We start from the raw sequence: 17,298 nt of genomic DNA on the forward strand, positions 1-17,298 counted from the left end.
TAGCGACCCTAGTGGCCGACACAAACACCGGGCCCATCTAGGAGTGGCACTGCAGTGTCACGCAGGATGGCCCTTCCAAAAAACCCTCCCCAAACAGCACATGACGCAAAGAAAAAAAGAGGCGCAATGAGGTAGCTGTGTGAGTAAGATTAGCGACCCTAGTGGCCGACACAAACACCGGGCCCATCTAGGAGTGGCACTGCAGTGTCACGCAGGATGGCCCTTCCAAAAAACCCTCCCCAAACAGCACATGACGCAAAGAAAAAAAGAGGCGCAATGAGGTAGCTGACTGTGTGAGTAAGATTAGCGACCCTAGTGGCCGACACAAACACCGGGCCCATCTAGGAGTGGCACTGCAGTGTCACGCAGGATGTCCCTTCCAAAAAACCCTCCCCAAACAGCACATGACGCAAAGAAAAAAAGAGGCGCAATGAGGTAGCTGTGTGAGTAAGATTAGCGACCCTAGTGGCCGACACAAACACCGGGCCCATCTAGGAGTGGCACTGCAGTGTCACGCAGGATGTCCCTTCCAAAAAACCCTCCCCAATCAGCACATGATGCAAAGAAAAAGAAAAGAAAAAAGAGGTGCAAGATGGAATTATCCTTGGGCCCTCCCACCCACCCTTATGTTGTATAAACAAACCAGGACATGCACACTTTAACCAACCCATCATTTCAGTGACAGGGTCTGCCACACGACTGTGACTGATATGACGGGTTGGTTTGGACCCCCCCCAAAAAAGAAGCAATTAATCTCTCCTTGCACAAACTGGCTCTACAGAGGCAAGATGTCCACCTCATCTTCACCCTCCGATATATCACCGTGTACATCCCCCTCCTCACAGATTATCAATTCGTCCCCACTGGAATCCACCATCTCAGCTCCCTGTGTACTTTGTGGAGGCAATTGCTGCTGGTCAATGTCTCCGCGGAGGAATTGATTATAATTCATTTTAATGAACATCATCTTCTCCACATTTTCTGGATGTAACCTCGTACGCCGATTGCTGACAAGGTGAGCGGCGGCACTAAACACTCTTTCGGAGTACACACTTGTGGGAGGGCAACTTAGGTAGAATAAAGCCAGTTTGTGCAAGGGCCTCCAAATTGCCTCTTTTTCCTGCCAGTATAAGTACGGACTGTGTGACGTGCCTACTTGGATGCGGTCACTCATATAATCCTCCACCATTCTATCAATGTTGAGAGAATCATATGCAGTGACAGTAGACGACATGTCCGTAATCGTTGTCAGGTCCTTCAGTCCGGACCAGATGTCAGCATCAGCAGTCGCTCCAGACTGCCCTGCATCACCGCCAGCGGGTGGGCTCGGAATTCTGAGCCTTTTCCTCGCACCCCCAGTTGCGGGAGAATGTGAAGGAGGAGATGTTGACAGGTCGCGTTCCGCTTGACTTGACAATTTTGTCACCAGCAGGTCTTTCAACCCCAGCAGACCTGTGTCTGCCGGAAAGAGAGATCCAAGGTAGGCTTTAAATCTAGGATCGAGCACGGTGGCCAAAATGTAGTGCTCTGATTTCAACAGATTGACCACCCGTGAATCCTTGTTAAGCGAATTAAGGGCTGCATCCACAAGTCCCACATGCCTAGCGGAATCGCTCCGTGTTAGCTCCTTCTTCAATGCCTCCAGCTTCTTCTGCAAAAGCCTGATGAGGGGAATGACCTGACTCAGGCTGGCAGTGTCTGAACTGACTTCACGTGTGGCAAGTTCAAAGGGCATCAGAACCTTGCACAACGTTGAAATCATTCTCCACTGCACTTGAGACAGGTGCATTCCATCTCCTATATCGTGCTCAATTGTATAGGCTTGAATGGCCTTTTGCTGCTCCTCCAACCTCTGAAGCATATAGAGGGTTGAATTCCACCTCGTTACCACTTCTTGCTTCAGATGATGGCAGGGCAGGTTCAGTAGTTTTTGGTGGTGCTCCAGTCTTCTGTACGTGGTGCCTGTACGCCGAAAGTGTCCCGCAATTTTTCTGGCCACCGACAGCATCTCTTGCACGCCCCTGTCGTTTTTTAAAAAATTCTGCACCACCAAATTCAAGGTATGTGCAAAACATGGGACGTGCTGGAATTTGCCCATATTTAATGCACACACAATATTGCTGGCGTTGTCCGATGCCACAAATCCACAGGAGAGTCCAATTGGGGTAAGCCATTCCGCGATGATCTTCCTCAGTTGCCGTAAGAGGTTTTCAGCTGTGTGCGTATTCTGGAAAGCGGTGATACAAAGCGTAGCCTGCCTAGGAAAGAGTTGGCGTTTGCGAGATGCTGCTACTGGTGCCGCCGCTGCTGTTCTTGCGGCGGGAGTCCATACATCTACCCAGTGGGCTGTCACAGTCATATAGTCCTGACCCTGCCCTGCTCCACTTGTCCACATGTCCGTGGTTAAGTGGACATTGGGTACAACTGCATTTTTTAGGACACTGGTGAGTCTTTTTCTGACGTCCGTGTACATTCTCGGTATCGCCTGCCTAGAGAAGTGGAACCTAGATGGTATTTGGTAACGGGGGCACACTGCCTCAATAAATTGTCTAGTTCCCTGTGAACTAACGGCGGATACCGGACGCACGTCTAACACCAACATAGTTGTCAAGGACTCAGTTATCCGCTTTGCAGTAGGATGACTGCTGTGATATTTCATCTTCCTCGCAAAGGACTGTTGAACAGTCAATTGCTTACTGGAAGTAGTACAAGTGGGCTTACGACTTCCCCTCTGGGATGACCATCGACTCCCAGCGGCAACAACAGCAGCGCCAGCAGCAGTAGGCATTACACGCAAGGATGCATCGGAGGAATCCCAGGCAGGAGAGGACTCGTCAGACTTGCCAGTGACATGGCCTGCAGGACTATTGGCATTCCTGGGGAAGGAGGAAATTGACACTGAGGGAGTTGGTGGGGTGGTTTGCGTGAGCTTGGTTACAAGAGGAAGGGATTTACTGGTCAGTGGACTGCTTCCGCTGTCACCCAAAGTTTTTGAACTTGTCACTGACTTATTATGAATGCGCTGCAGGTGACGTATAAGGGAGGATGTTCCGAGGTGGTTAACGTCCTTACCCCTACTTATTACAGCTTGACAAAGGGAACACACGGCTTGACACCTGTTGTCCGCATTTCTGGTGAAATACCTCCACACCGAAGAGCTGATTTTTTTGGTATTTTCACCTGGCATGTCAACGGCCATATTCCTCCCACGGACAACAGGTGTCTCCCCGGGTGCCTGACTTAAACAAACCACCTCACCATCAGAATCCTTCTGGTCAATTTCCTCCCCAGCGCCAGCAACACCCATATCCTCCTCATCCTGGTGTACTTCAACACTGACATCTTCAATCTGACTATCAGGAACTGGACTGCGGGTGCTCCTTCCAGCACTTGCAGGGGGCATGCAAATAGTGGAAGGCGCATGCTCTTCACGTCCAGTGTTGGGAAGGTCAGGCATCGCAACCGACACAATTGGACTCTCCTTGTGGATTTGGGATTTCAAAGAACGCACAGTTCTTTACGGTGCTTTTGCCAGCTTGAGTCTTTTCAGTTTTCTAGCGAGAGGCTGAGTGCTTCCATCCTCATGTGAAGCTGAACCACTAGCCATGAACATAGGCCAGGGCCTCAGCCGTTCCTTGCCACTCCGTGTGGTAAATGGCATATTGGCAAGTTTACGCTTCTCCTCCGACAATTTTATTTTAGGTTTTGGAGTCCTTTTTTTTCTGATATTTGGTGTTTTGGATTTGACATGCTCTGTACTATGACATTGGGCATCGGCCTTGGCAGACGACGTTGCTGGCATTTCATCGTCTCGGCCATGACTAGTGGCAGCAGCTTCAGCACGAGGTGGAAGTGGATCTTGATCTTTCCCTAATTTTGGAACCTCAACTTTTTTGTTCTCCATATTTTATAGGCAGAACTAAAAGGCACCTCAGGTAAACAATGGAGATGGATGGATTGGATACTAGTATACAATTATGGACGGACTGCCACGGTTAGGTGGTATAAAAAAACCACGGTTAGGTGGTATATATTGTAATACAATTATGGATGGACGGACTGCCTGCCGAGTGCCGACACAGAGGTAGCCACAGCCGTGAACTACCGCACTGTACACTGGTTGATAAAGAGATAGTAGTATACTCGTAACAACTAGTATGACTGACTATGACGGTATAAAGAATGAAAAAAAAACCACGGTTAGGTGGTATATATTGTAATACAATTATGGATGGACGGACTGCCTGCCGAGTTCCGACACAGAGGTAGCCACAGCCGTGAACTACCGCACTGTACACTGGTTGATAAAGAGATAGTAGTATACTCGTAACAACTAGTATGACTGACTATGACGGTATAAAGAATGAAAAAAAAACCACGGCTAGGTGGTATATATTATAATACAATTATGGATGGACGGACTGCCTGCCGACTGCCGACACAGAGGTAGCCACAGCCGTGAACTACCGCACTGTACACTGGTTGATAAAGAGATAGTAGTATACTCGTAACAACTAGTATGACACTATGACGGTATAAAGAATGAAAAAAAAACCACGGTTAGGTGGTATATATTATAATAATACAATTATGGATGGACGGACTGCCTGCCGAGTTCCGACACAGAGGTAGCCACAGCCGTGAACTACCGCACTGTACACTGGTTGATAAAGAGATAGTAGTATACTCGTAACAACTAGTATGACTGACTATGACGGTATAAAGAATGAAAAAAAAACCACGGTTAGGTGGTATATATTGTAATACAATTATGGATGGACGGACTGCCTGCCGAGTTCCGACACAGAGGTAGCCACAGCCGTGAACTACCGCACTGTACACTGGTTGATAAAGAGATAGTAGTATACTCGTAACAACTAGTATGACTGACTATGACGGTATAAAGAATGAAAAAAAACCCACGGTTAGGTGGTATATATTATAATACAATTATGGATGGACGGACTGCCTGCCGACTGCCGACACAGAGGTAGCCACAGCCGTGAACTACCGCACTGTACACTGGTTGATAAAGAGATAGTAGTATACTCGTAACAACTAGTATGACACTATGACGGTATAAAGAATGAAAAAAAAACCACGGTTAGGTGGTATATATTATAATAATACAATTATGGATGGACGGACTGCCTGCCGAGTGCCGACACAGAGGTAGCCACAGCCGTGAACTACCGCACTGTACACTGGTTGATAAAGAGATAGTAGTATACTCGTAACAACTAGTATGACTGACTATGACGGTATAAAGAATGAAAAAAAAACCACGGTTAGGTGGTATATATTATAATACAATTATGGATGGACGGACTGCCTGCCGACTGCCGACACAGAGGTAGCCACAGCCGTGAACTACCGCACTGTACACTGGTTGATAAAGAGATAGTAGTATACTCGTAACAACTAGTATGACACTATGACGGTATAAAGAATGAAAAAAAAACCACGGTTAGGTGGTATATATTATAATAATACAATTATGGATGGACGGACTGCCTGCCGAGTTCCGACACAGAGGTAGCCACAGCCGTGAACTACCGCACTGTACACTGGTTGATAAAGAGATAGTAGTATACTCGTAACAACTAGTATGACTGACTATGACGGTATAAAGAATGAAAAAAAAACCACGGTTAGGTGGTATATATTGTAATACAATTATGGATGGACGGACTGCCTGCCGAGTTCCGACACAGAGGTAGCCACAGCCGTGAACTACCGCACTGTACACTGGTTGATAAAGAGATAGTAGTATACTCGTAACAACTAGTATGACTGACTATGACGGTATAAAGAATGAAAAAAAAACCACGGTTAGGTGGTATATATTATAATACAATTATGGATGGACGGACTGCCTGCCGACTGCCGACACAGAGGTAGCCACAGCCGTGAACTACCGCACTGTACACTGGTTGATAAAGAGATAGTAGTATACTCGTAACAACTAGTATGACACTATGACGGTATAAAGAATGAAAAAAAAACCACGGTTAGGTGGTATATATTATAATAATACAATTATGGATGGACGGACTGCCTGCCGAGTTCCGACACAGAGGTAGCCACAGCCGTGAACTACCGCACTGTACACTGGTTGATAAAGAGATAGTAGTATACTCGTAACAACTAGTATGACTGACTATGACGGTATAAAGAATGAAAAAAAAACCACGGTTAGGTGGTATATATTGTAATACAATTATGGATGGACGGACTGCCTGCCGAGTTCCGACACAGAGGTAGCCACAGCCGTGAACTACCGCACTGTACACTGGTTGATAAAGAGATAGTAGTATACTCGTAACAACTAGTATGACTGACTATGACGGTATAAAGAATGAAAAAAAAACCACGGTTAGGTGGTATATATTATAATACAATTATGGATGGACGGACTGCCTGCCGACTGCCGACACAGAGGTAGCCACAGCCGTGAACTACCGCACTGTACACTGGTTGATAAAGAGATAGTAGTATACTCGTAACAACTAGTATGACACTATGACGGTATAAATAATGAAAAAAAAACCACGGTTAGGTGGTATATATTATAATAATACAATTATGGATGGACGGACTGCCTGCCGAGTGCCGACACAGAGGTAGCCACAGCCGTGAACTACCGCACTGTACACTGGTTGATAAAGAGATAGTAGTATACTCGTAACAACTAGTATGACTGACTATGACGGTATAAAGAATGAAAAAAAAACCACGGTTAGGTGGTATATATTATAATACAATTATGGATGGACGGACTGCCTGCCGACTGCCGACACAGAGGTAGCCACAGCCGTGAACTACCGCACTGTACACTGGTTGATAAAGAGATAGTAGTATACTCGTAACAACTAGTATGACACTATGACGGTATAAAGAATGAAAAAAAAACCACGGTTAGGTGGTATATATTATAATACAATTATGGATGGACGGACTGCCTGCCGACTGCCGACACAGAGGTAGCCACAGCCGTGAACTACCGCACTGTACACTGGTTGATAAAGAGATAGTAGTATACTCGTAACAACTAGTATGACACTATGACGGTATAAAGAATGAAAAAAAAACCCACGGTTAGGTGGTATATATTATAATACAATTATGGATGGACGGACTGCCTGCCGAGTGCCGACACAGAGGTAGCCACAGCCGTGAACTACCGCACTGTACACTGGTTGATAAAGAGATAGTAGTATACTCGTAACAACTAGTATGACTGACTATGACGGTATAAAGAATGAAAAAAAAACCACGGTTAGGTGGTATATATTATAATACAATTATGGATGGACGGACTGCCTGCCGACTGCCGACACAGAGGTAGCCACAGCCATGAACTACCGCACTGTACACTGGTTGATAAAGAGATAGTAGTATACTCGTAACAACTAGTATGACACTATGACGGTATAAAGAATGAAAAAAAAACCACGGTTAGGTGGTATATATTATAATACAATTATGGATGGACGGACTGCCTGCCGACTGCCGACACAGAGGTAGCCACAGCCGTGAACTACCGCACTGTACACTGGTTGATAAAGAGATAGTAGTATACTCGTAACAACTAGTATGACACTATGACGGTATAAAGAATGAAAAAAAAAACCACGGTTAGGTGGTATATATTATAATAATACAATTATGGATGGACGGACTGCCTGCCGACTGCCGACACAGAGGTAGCCACAGCCGTGAACTACCGCACTGTACACTGGTTGATAAAGAGATAGTAGTATACTCGTAACAACTAGTATGACTATGACGACGGTATAAAGAAAGAAAAAAAAATACCACGGTTAGGTGGTATATAATTATACAATTATGGATGGACGGACTGCCTGCCGAGTGCCGACTGCCGACACAGAGGTAGCCACAGCCGTGAACTACCGCACTGTACTGTGTCTGCTGCTAATATAGACTGGTTGATAAAGAGATAGTATACAACAATATACTACTATACTGGTGGTCAGGCACTGGTCACCACTAGTCACACTGGCAGTGCCACTCCTGCAGCAAAAGTGTGCACTGTTTAATTTTAAATTAATATAATATTATGTACTCCTGGCTCCTGCTATAACAACCTGCAGTGCTCCCCAGTCTCCCCCACAATTATTATAAGCTTTTATACATTGATGTGCAGCACACTGGGCTGAGCTGAGTGCACACAGACTGAGTCACACTGTGTGACTGCTGTGTATCGTTTTTTTCAGGCAGAGAACGGATATAGCAGAGAACGGATATATTAAATAAAAGTTAACTTAACAACAACTGCACTGGTCACTGTGGTAAACTCTGTCTGCACAATCTCTCTCTCTCTCTCTCTCTCTTCTAATCTATTCTAATGGAGAGGACGCCAGCCACGTCCTCTCCCTATCAATCTCAATGCACGTGTGAAAATGGCGGCGACGCGCGGCTCCTTATATAGAATCCGAGTCTCGCGAGAATCCGACAGCGTCATGATGACGTTCGGGCGCGCTCGGGTTAACCGAGCAAGGCGGGAAGATCCGAGTCGCTCGGACCCGTGAAAAAAAAAGTGAAGTTCGTGCGGGTTCGGATTCAAAGAAACCGAACCCGCTCATCTCTAGTGAAAACCTGGAATCCAGTGATCATCAAGCAGTATAGTTCAGCATAGAGACAGAGACTGACTCATCCCATACAAAAACAAAGGTGTTGGATTTTAGGAAGGCTGATTTTGTAGGGATGGGAAAATGTGTAAGCGATTCTTTGGCAGAGTAGAGAAACTTGGAAGCCGTGCAGGAGAGGTGGGAAACATTAAAAAGTGCAATATTAAAGGCAACAGACCTCTGTATCAAAAGTGTTAGGAAAAACACAAGGAAAAGGAAACCAGTGTGGTTTGCGAAAGAAGTAGCAAATATTGTGAAAGAAAAAAAGATGGCTTTTAGGAAATATAAGCAGATACAAAGTAATGAAGACAAAGAGATATATCTTGTTAGACAGAAGGAGACTAAGAAGGTAATCAGATGTGCAAAGGCACAAGCTGAGGAAAAAATGGCCCAGTCAGTGGGTAAAGGAGGCAAAACTTTTTTTTAGATATACAAGCTAAAGGAGAGAAACAAAAGGCTGAATAATAAAACTAAAGACAGAGACTGTGAGTCTCGTTGAGGTAGACAATGCAATAGCAGATCATCTTAATAATTATTTTTGCTCTGTATTCACTACTGAAAAAGAGAGGAAGGGGCCACTGTTAAGTTGCAGGGATATTCAGGAAAATGAAGTACATTTACAGAGGAGAAGGTTCTAACAGAACTCTCAAAGCTGAAAGTGGACAAATCTATGGGGCTAGATGGGATACATTCATGGATACTAAAAGAACTTAAAAAGGTGCTGGTAGCACCATTGACAGAATTATTCAACCAATCATTAGCTACAGGAGTAATTCCAGAGGACTGGAAAAAAGCGAACATAGTCCCACTGCACAAAAGTGGAAGCAAGGAGGTAGGGAAATTGATGAAAACACTCTTAAAAGAAAGACTTGTAGACTATCTCAAATCCAGCAATTTACAGGATCCCAAACAGCATGGATTCACTGGGGGGTGATCATGTCAAACAAATCTTAGTGACTTTTTTAACTTTGTGACTAAAGTGATGGATAAGGTGGAACCGTGTATATAACTTATCTAGACTTTAGTAAGGCTTTTGACACTGTTCCACATCGCAGACTGCTAAATAAACTTGGAATTTTTGAATGGATAACATCTTGGTTGCAGGATATAAAACAAAGAGTTGTGGTAAATGGAGTGCGTTCACAGGAGGGAAATGTTACCAGTGGAGTACCCCAGGGATCTGTACTTGGACCAGTGCTTTTTAATATTTTTATTGGTGACATTGCAAATGGCATTAAAGGGAAAGTATGCCTTTTTGCAGAAGACACAAAGGTATGCAACAGGGTAGACACACCAGGTGGGGTAAAACAAATGATTGAGGATCTAGGTAGACTAGAGGAATGGTCTAGAGTGTGGCAATTACAGTTTAATGCTAAAAAATTTTTAAAATCATTCACTTGGGTCTCAAAAATCCAAAGGCTAAATATAGTATTAATGGCACTATACTGGACACTACTGAGGAGGAAAGGGATCTAGGAGTCACTATCTCAGGTGACATAAAGGCAGGTAAGCAATGTAACAAGGCAATGAGGAAGGCTAGTCAGATGCTTAGCTGCATTGGGAGAGGAATCAGCAGCAGAAAGAAAGAAGTAATAAGGCCACTGTATAGGGGATCGGTATGAAATACCTCCAATCAAAATCCCGTGGTCGAAATCCCGACAGCAATTGACCGACGGTCAAAATCCCGACATGGACAAAATACCGACATTTAAAATACCGACAAGGTCAAAATAACTACATGTGTTTTTCATTGTTTTTTGTGTGTATGTCAACATAGGTCGACATGGGCACCATATAAGTGTACCGCATCCCCTCGCATGGCTCGCTGTGCTCGGCACACTATTATATTCCCCCTCCAGGTCCACTGCGATGGTAAAGTATGAACAAGTCGGTTTTAATGGATAAATCATGAAAATCTCATGTCGGCATTTTACATGTCGGTATTTTGACCTTATCGGTATTTTAAATGTCGGTATTTTGTCCATGTCGGGATTTTGACCGTCGGTCAATTGCTGTCGGGATTTCGACCGGAGGTAAATTGACTGCATCCCCTGTATAGGTCATTGGTACGGCCTCATCTAGAATACTGTGTTCAATTCTGGAGGCCATATCTTCAAAAGGATATTAATACATTAGAGAGTGTACAAAGAAGTGCAACTAAAATAGTGCATGGCCTACATCACAAAACATACCCAGAAAGACTAAAAAATCTCAATATGTATAGTTTGGAGCAGAGAAGGGAAAGGGGGGACATGATAGAAACTTTCAAATATTTCAAGGGTTTTAACAAAGTCCAGGAGGGAAACATTCTCCAAATGAAAAGAAGCAATAGGAAACGAGGAAATGCACTGAGCCTGGAGAAGGGAAGGGGGGTTCAGGGGACATTTGGGGAAAAATTACCTCACAGAAAAAAGGTAGTGGACAAGTGGAATAGTCTCCCATCAGAGGTAACATAGTAACATAGTAATTGAGGTTGAAAAGAGGCAAAATGGCCATCGTGTTCAAGCTGTATTTTGTATTAAGTTGAGTTGATTTTACTGTACCTGCTGAAGAATGTTTTATGACTAGTTAACAACTACAAATCATGTTACACCCGGATTAACAACGTCAGTATTTTAAATGTTGTAACCTTGGATATCCTTTTCAATCAGAAATTCATCCAATCCCCTTTTAAATGCATTTACAGAGTCCGCCATCACTACCTTCGATGGCAAGGAATTCCAAACCCTTATTGCCCTAACAGGTGGAAGAGGCTAAGACAGTAGAGCAATTTAAACATGCATGGGATAGACATAAGGATATCCTTACAAAGAAATAAGGATGATATAAGGTTTGAGATAAAAAATATGGTTAAAAAAAGGGGGGGGGGCAGATTAGATGGGCCAAGTGGTTCTTATCTGCCGTCACATTCTATGTTTCTAAGTTTCCTTCGGGTGTTCCAGTTTCCTCCCAAACTCCAAACATTTACCGGTAGGTTAAATAAATGAACCATTGTGTGTATGTGTGTCCACATGGTAGAGAATGTAGTCTAAGCTGCATTGGGGCAGAGACTGATGTGCATGAATGAAGCATTTCCTGCATAATGTGTGCGCTATGGAAATAGCCGTTAGTAAATAAATCACGGACTCCGTTCACAGACCCTGCCCTTGCCGAGGACGACTGATAAGTTTGCAACAAATACTGATTTCTTATCACTGCAATATACAAAAGCAGTCTACTGGCTCTCCCCGACACTAATAATAGTTCTGTTTCTTTTGTTTTTGTTGGAAATACAATCATACAGTATGTTATTACATTCTGAAGCAACAGCTTTGGATTCCTTCTTTCCTTTCTGTGTGCCTCATGCATATAGTATGGGAATCACTCTAGTCTAGCAGGTTTGGATTTAATCACAGGGCTGATCTGAATCACCCAGCAGCTAATAGTCTGAATAAGTGGCTGGAGTGCAGTAATTGCTGAAGCAAAGTGTACTTGTAGTATAGCGAAGAGCTGGCGATGGTGGATACTGGGTAGATCTATGATGTCTATGCAGTAGCGGATCTTGCCACGGGCAAGCAGGACTTTTTCCCGGGGCGCCGCCTTCCGGAGGGCGCTGGCGCCATCCGGAGGGCGCCGCACTGTGGCAAGATCCGCCACTGCTGCCCGCTGTGTCCCCCGTCCGCCTCCGCTGCCCGCTGCCGTCTCCGTCCGCCTTCTGTGTTTCTTCATAGCGTCTAGTTTCCCTTCGTGGAGAGGACCTTTTGCTGTGCGGTGCGCGATGACGTCATCGCGCACCGCTCAGCATTCAAGCGGCGCTAGCAATGTACAGGGGGCGTAACTGACCACGCCCCCTGTATTAGGCCACACCCCTTTTCCTGCCCGGGTTGCAGAGCGCCTTTGAACCGGCCCTGTGTCTATGTACCAATGGGACAGTAATGTTTTCCACTAGCAGGTTTTGTCATGGCGGGTGGATAAGAATAACCTCATACACCTAGCAACTATACGCCATACGATGCAATACGCCCAGTGCATCTGAGCACCCCCCCCCCCCCTGGGAGGGGTACGGTTGGTTTTGCCATGTAAACGACTGCTGATTCTCTGACAAATTCCGCACCTCCAGCATCTTCCGCCCTATTACCCTCAGAGGCTCAGACGCACATGTACAAGTGTTGCACATGAAATTGCTTAGTGTAGTCTAGCAAAGTAATTGTGTCGCTCTCAGTTGTTTTATTTCTGTGGATAAGACGCACATTTTGAGCAGGAAAGATGCTCGTTTGCAGCTGAGTCAACCGGTAACTGCCACGCCCAGAAGGGGCTATGTGATGTGACTAAAGTCAACTCTCTCATCCCTAGCGGAATTTCAGGACTTTTCACATCAACGCATGCTAAGACACCTGAAAGTGTCCCCGTGGTCAGTGACTACAACAGGATTGTGGGCCTGAATACAAAAGTGTAAAAAAAAAAGAATATAATATTATAAGTAGAGTTTCTTTTATTGTATGTGATTGATTCGCATAAAGTAAAAAATACAGTTACCGTATTGGATATTTATATGGAAACCTACAAAGAAGGAAGTTTAGAAGACCATGATCATAAAGTAATTACTGCTTGTCAGACATGACCATGGAAGTACAGTAGCTTTGGGATAGCTGTGTTCCTCCATTGGCGCGATTGGCCCAAGTAAGCCTAGAATTCCGCCAGAACATTTAGGGGTATATTCAATTAAAGTCGGATCCATTCCGACATGTATTTGTCGGAATGGATCAGACAACCCCTACTCAATCCCATCTTGATTCGACTTTTTCAAGTCGAATTTAAGATGGGACGCAGAGGAGGCGAGGGGGGCGAGCCGCGGGGGGACAGCCGGCGGGCGTACAGGAGACTTTTTAGCAAAATATTGAATATGTCGAATCAGGATTCGCCCATAAAAAGTCGAAAACTGACGTCTTTTCGACAGATGGCAGTTTTCGACTTCAATTGAATATACCCCTCAGGCTTACTGAGCAAGATGGCCGTGGCTTTTTTTTTTATTCTATATTTTAAGCGGTAAGGCAAAAATACAGAGTGAAAAACAGTTATGCTGTGGTATATACAGAGGAAGGCAAAGAATACAAGTGTCATATATCACAGCAATATCCGGTCCAAATTGAGAACAAAAAGCAAATGGGATACGGAATATTAACAGGAGGCACAAGAAGGTGACCATGGACGGCCGTGTTTGTGGAAGGGGGGACTGGGGAGCAAATTTGCAGCAGAGAAAATTTGAGTCGGGTGAAGGTATTCCTCACAATGTATGGTTGTGGAGTTGTGTAGGCACATTGCTTCATTTTGCAGATCAGGATTATTGTAATGTTTCCATTACAGCACGGGTACTCATAGCAAATCAAACCATTGTACAATACACAGAGCATTCATGTGGCCTCGGCACAATGCAGAGAGCATTCAGGTGTGACAGATGTACTATGCAGATAGGATTCTTTAGTCCTCAGTATTATAGAGAAGATGTCTCAATTACATATTTACATTATTTAGGGTATCTTAATAAACAATATACAATTGAGTGGATATTTATGTGAGCTGTATACAAAATAGACAGCATTCTCTTAACTACCATCCAAAATATAATGTATATTAATGAATACTATTAAATGCTAGCCATGATCATAGACAACTATCGTAGTTTTACAATGCGAATCTCTGGTGTATTTACTATGCAGACTGCAATGTGCGTATAGTGACTTTACTATACTTGTTCCAGATCTACAATATTATGGTTCTTCTGTACTGACCTCAGATCTCTGGTGTCTTTATAATACAGACGACCACAATCTCTGGTGTTTTTATCAGCACAATATAATGGCTTCACTATAGAGACACCAGATTGCTCATTCATTCCCCACCTCTAGTTTGGTGACTTTATTTATTATTTACTCATTACCAGTTATTTATATAGCGCACACATATTCCGCAGCGCTTTACAAAGAATAATTGGCCATTCACATCAGTCCCTGCCCCAGTGGAGCTTACAATCTATATTCCCTACCACATGTACACACACACGCACGCATTCACGCTAGGGTTAATTTTTTGTTGCGATCCAATTACCCTACCAGTATATTTTTGGATTGTGGGAGGAAACCGGAGTACCTGGAGGAAACCCACGCAAGTACGGGGAGAATATACAAACTCCGCACAGATAGGGTCATAGTGGGAACCGAACCCATGACCTCAGTGCTGTGAGGCAGTAATGCTAACCATTACACCATGCGTACTGCCCTGTATGGTAACTTTATAATGCTGGTCTCTGGTGGTTTTAGAATACAGAAACTCTTTTTTTTGCTCTCTGTTGGTGACCAGCTCAGACCCTCATCTTTTGGTTGTGACCCAAATGAATGATTTACCCTCCTGTACTCCTCGTTGGGTGCGGGATGATTGATAGACAGTGTCTAGTTAGACAGTCGATAGGCACCACATGCTAGACAGAGATTAGGTCGACAGGGTCAAAAGGTTGACATGAAAATAGTCGACACAAAAAAGGTAGACACCATTTTTTTTTCTCCATTTTTGTGGTTTATGTGGATAGTTTTGCCATCTGGGACCCCCAATTGTAGAAAGGCATATCCTTGCGGGGCTCGCTTCACTTGCCAAGCTTCGGGCTCGGTGACTCGCTGCGCTCGCCACAAGGTTTATAACCAACTCTATGCCGACATGGAAAGAGAAGGTATGAAATAGTCCAAAAACATGTAAAATGAAAAAAAAAAACTGTCTACCTTTTTTATGTCGACCATTTTCATGTCAGCCTTTTGTACGGTCTACCTTTTCTTGTTGACCTTTTGACCCTCTCGACCTAATGTCTGTCTATCTATTGACTGTCTAACTAGACACTGTCTATCTATCATCCGGACACCCCCCTCATTGTCTCTGAGTGCACTGGTTGTCCTGAGATGCTTTCGTACCCAACGGACCCCACCTTTTATTATGACTGATGATTACTTATCAGTGCTTGTGCACCAACCAATGCTCTAATTTGTAAATGGTCTGTTGCATCCACCAATCAACCTCCTAGCTGCTGTCTGCACAGATATAGGTGTCTCCTGCTTTCTATATTGGTACATTTAAAGAATATTCAATTCTGCCCTTAAACATGCAGAAACAGCCTTTTTACAGAAATTGTAAGAGCCGAATTGGTTAATACAGTGGTTCCCAAAGTTTTGTGAATCACAGCACCCTAGTGTGTCACATCTTTTTTCACGGCACCCCTAGGCCAAAAGTTTCCAATGGAGACATTTTTCAAAATATATATTAAATGAAGTAATTGTGTTTATATGTCATCCTTAGGCTCAGTTGTGTGGTGAGAGACGGGATTCGCTTCTGTTTGTCCACATTTTTTATGATTGGCAGCCACAAATACTGGATTTGTCTATTAGAGTGACCATAAATAATCTGAATTGGCCCTGGACCACCAATCCGAGGCTCCCCTGCAAGTGTCCCGATGCACCCTAGGTTGTCACGGCACAGTTTGGGAACCACTGGCTTAACACATAAGGGGAGTACTCACGGAGCGACCCCAGCATAAAATCTAAGCAATCTGACTAGATTGCTTAGATTTTAAGCAGCGATCACTCCGTGTGTACCCCCAGCGATAGCGATGCGCAGCCCCGCACATCGCTATCGCTGGTGCTAGATTGGCCTGCATGCAGGCTCAATCTAGCAGGTCGCTCATTTCACCCCGTCTCCCCCCACACGCTCAGCACACACCGCGCTGTGCTGAGCGGGGGGAGAGATGTGTGCTGAGCGGTTCGCTCAGCACACATCTCTCCCCACATCTGCCTGTGAATACAAGCCTTTAGACTCAGACCACTGATTGTACAATCAAGAGGCACCACCAGTGCAGGGTATTTTAGGTTGGGCTTTGTAAATAACCCCCTGAAAGTTTCCTTTCCATCATTATGAGGAGACTGCTAAAATATATAAGAGATGAGAGGAATACTTGGAACCCAGCAGGGAAAATGGTTAGCATTACTGCCTCACAGCACTGAGGTCATGGGTTCCATTCCTACCATGGCCCTAACTGTGTGGAGTTTGTATATTCTCCCCGTACTTGCGTGGGTTTCCTCCGGGTACTCCGGTTTCCTCCCACAATCCAAAAATATACTGGTAGGTTAATTGGATCCCAACAAAATTAACCCTAGCGTGAATGTGTATGCATGTATATGTAATAGGGAAAATAGATTGTAAGATCCACTGGGGAAGGGACTGATGTGAATGGCCAAGTAAAGCGCTGCGGAATATGTGTGCGCTATATAAATAACTGGTAATAAATAAATAATGCAGTGTACATATTAAAGAATGGAAACAATCCTTGGGGGGAATTCAAATGTTTGAAAAGTTGGTTGGGTGTCTGTTTTGTCCTGTCAATTAGATAGGAAAAAATACACCCAACTGACTTTTCAAACAACTGAATATCCCCCCAATATCTGCAAACCGTAAAGTCCCAAACATTCTTTCACATAACTCAGCTACTGCAGGTTATAGTTATTTAAGAACAGGCGACCTGGAGTAACTCTTGATACCATTTACTGATATTATCTTGACATTTATAATAAATGGAGGTTAACTGATTAAAATGCACGTCACAGGTATATTATACACTGGAAATATAAATAAT

The 17,298-nt window shown here is 44.2% G+C and overlaps 1 protein-coding gene across 3 annotated transcripts in view; it reads left to right on the forward strand.

Annotated features, from left to right (window-relative positions):
- SPAG16 (sperm associated antigen 16) overlaps window positions 1–17,298 on the forward strand; it is a 1,801,610-nt gene that overhangs the window by 1,783,733 nt on the left and 579 nt on the right. The gene's annotated exons all lie outside the window — the stretch shown is intronic.

This window comes from Pseudophryne corroboree, chromosome 7, assembly GCF_028390025.1.
Source record: "Pseudophryne corroboree isolate aPseCor3 chromosome 7, aPseCor3.hap2, whole genome shotgun sequence".
In the NCBI taxonomy this organism is placed as follows: domain Eukaryota; kingdom Metazoa; phylum Chordata; class Amphibia; order Anura; family Myobatrachidae; genus Pseudophryne; species Pseudophryne corroboree.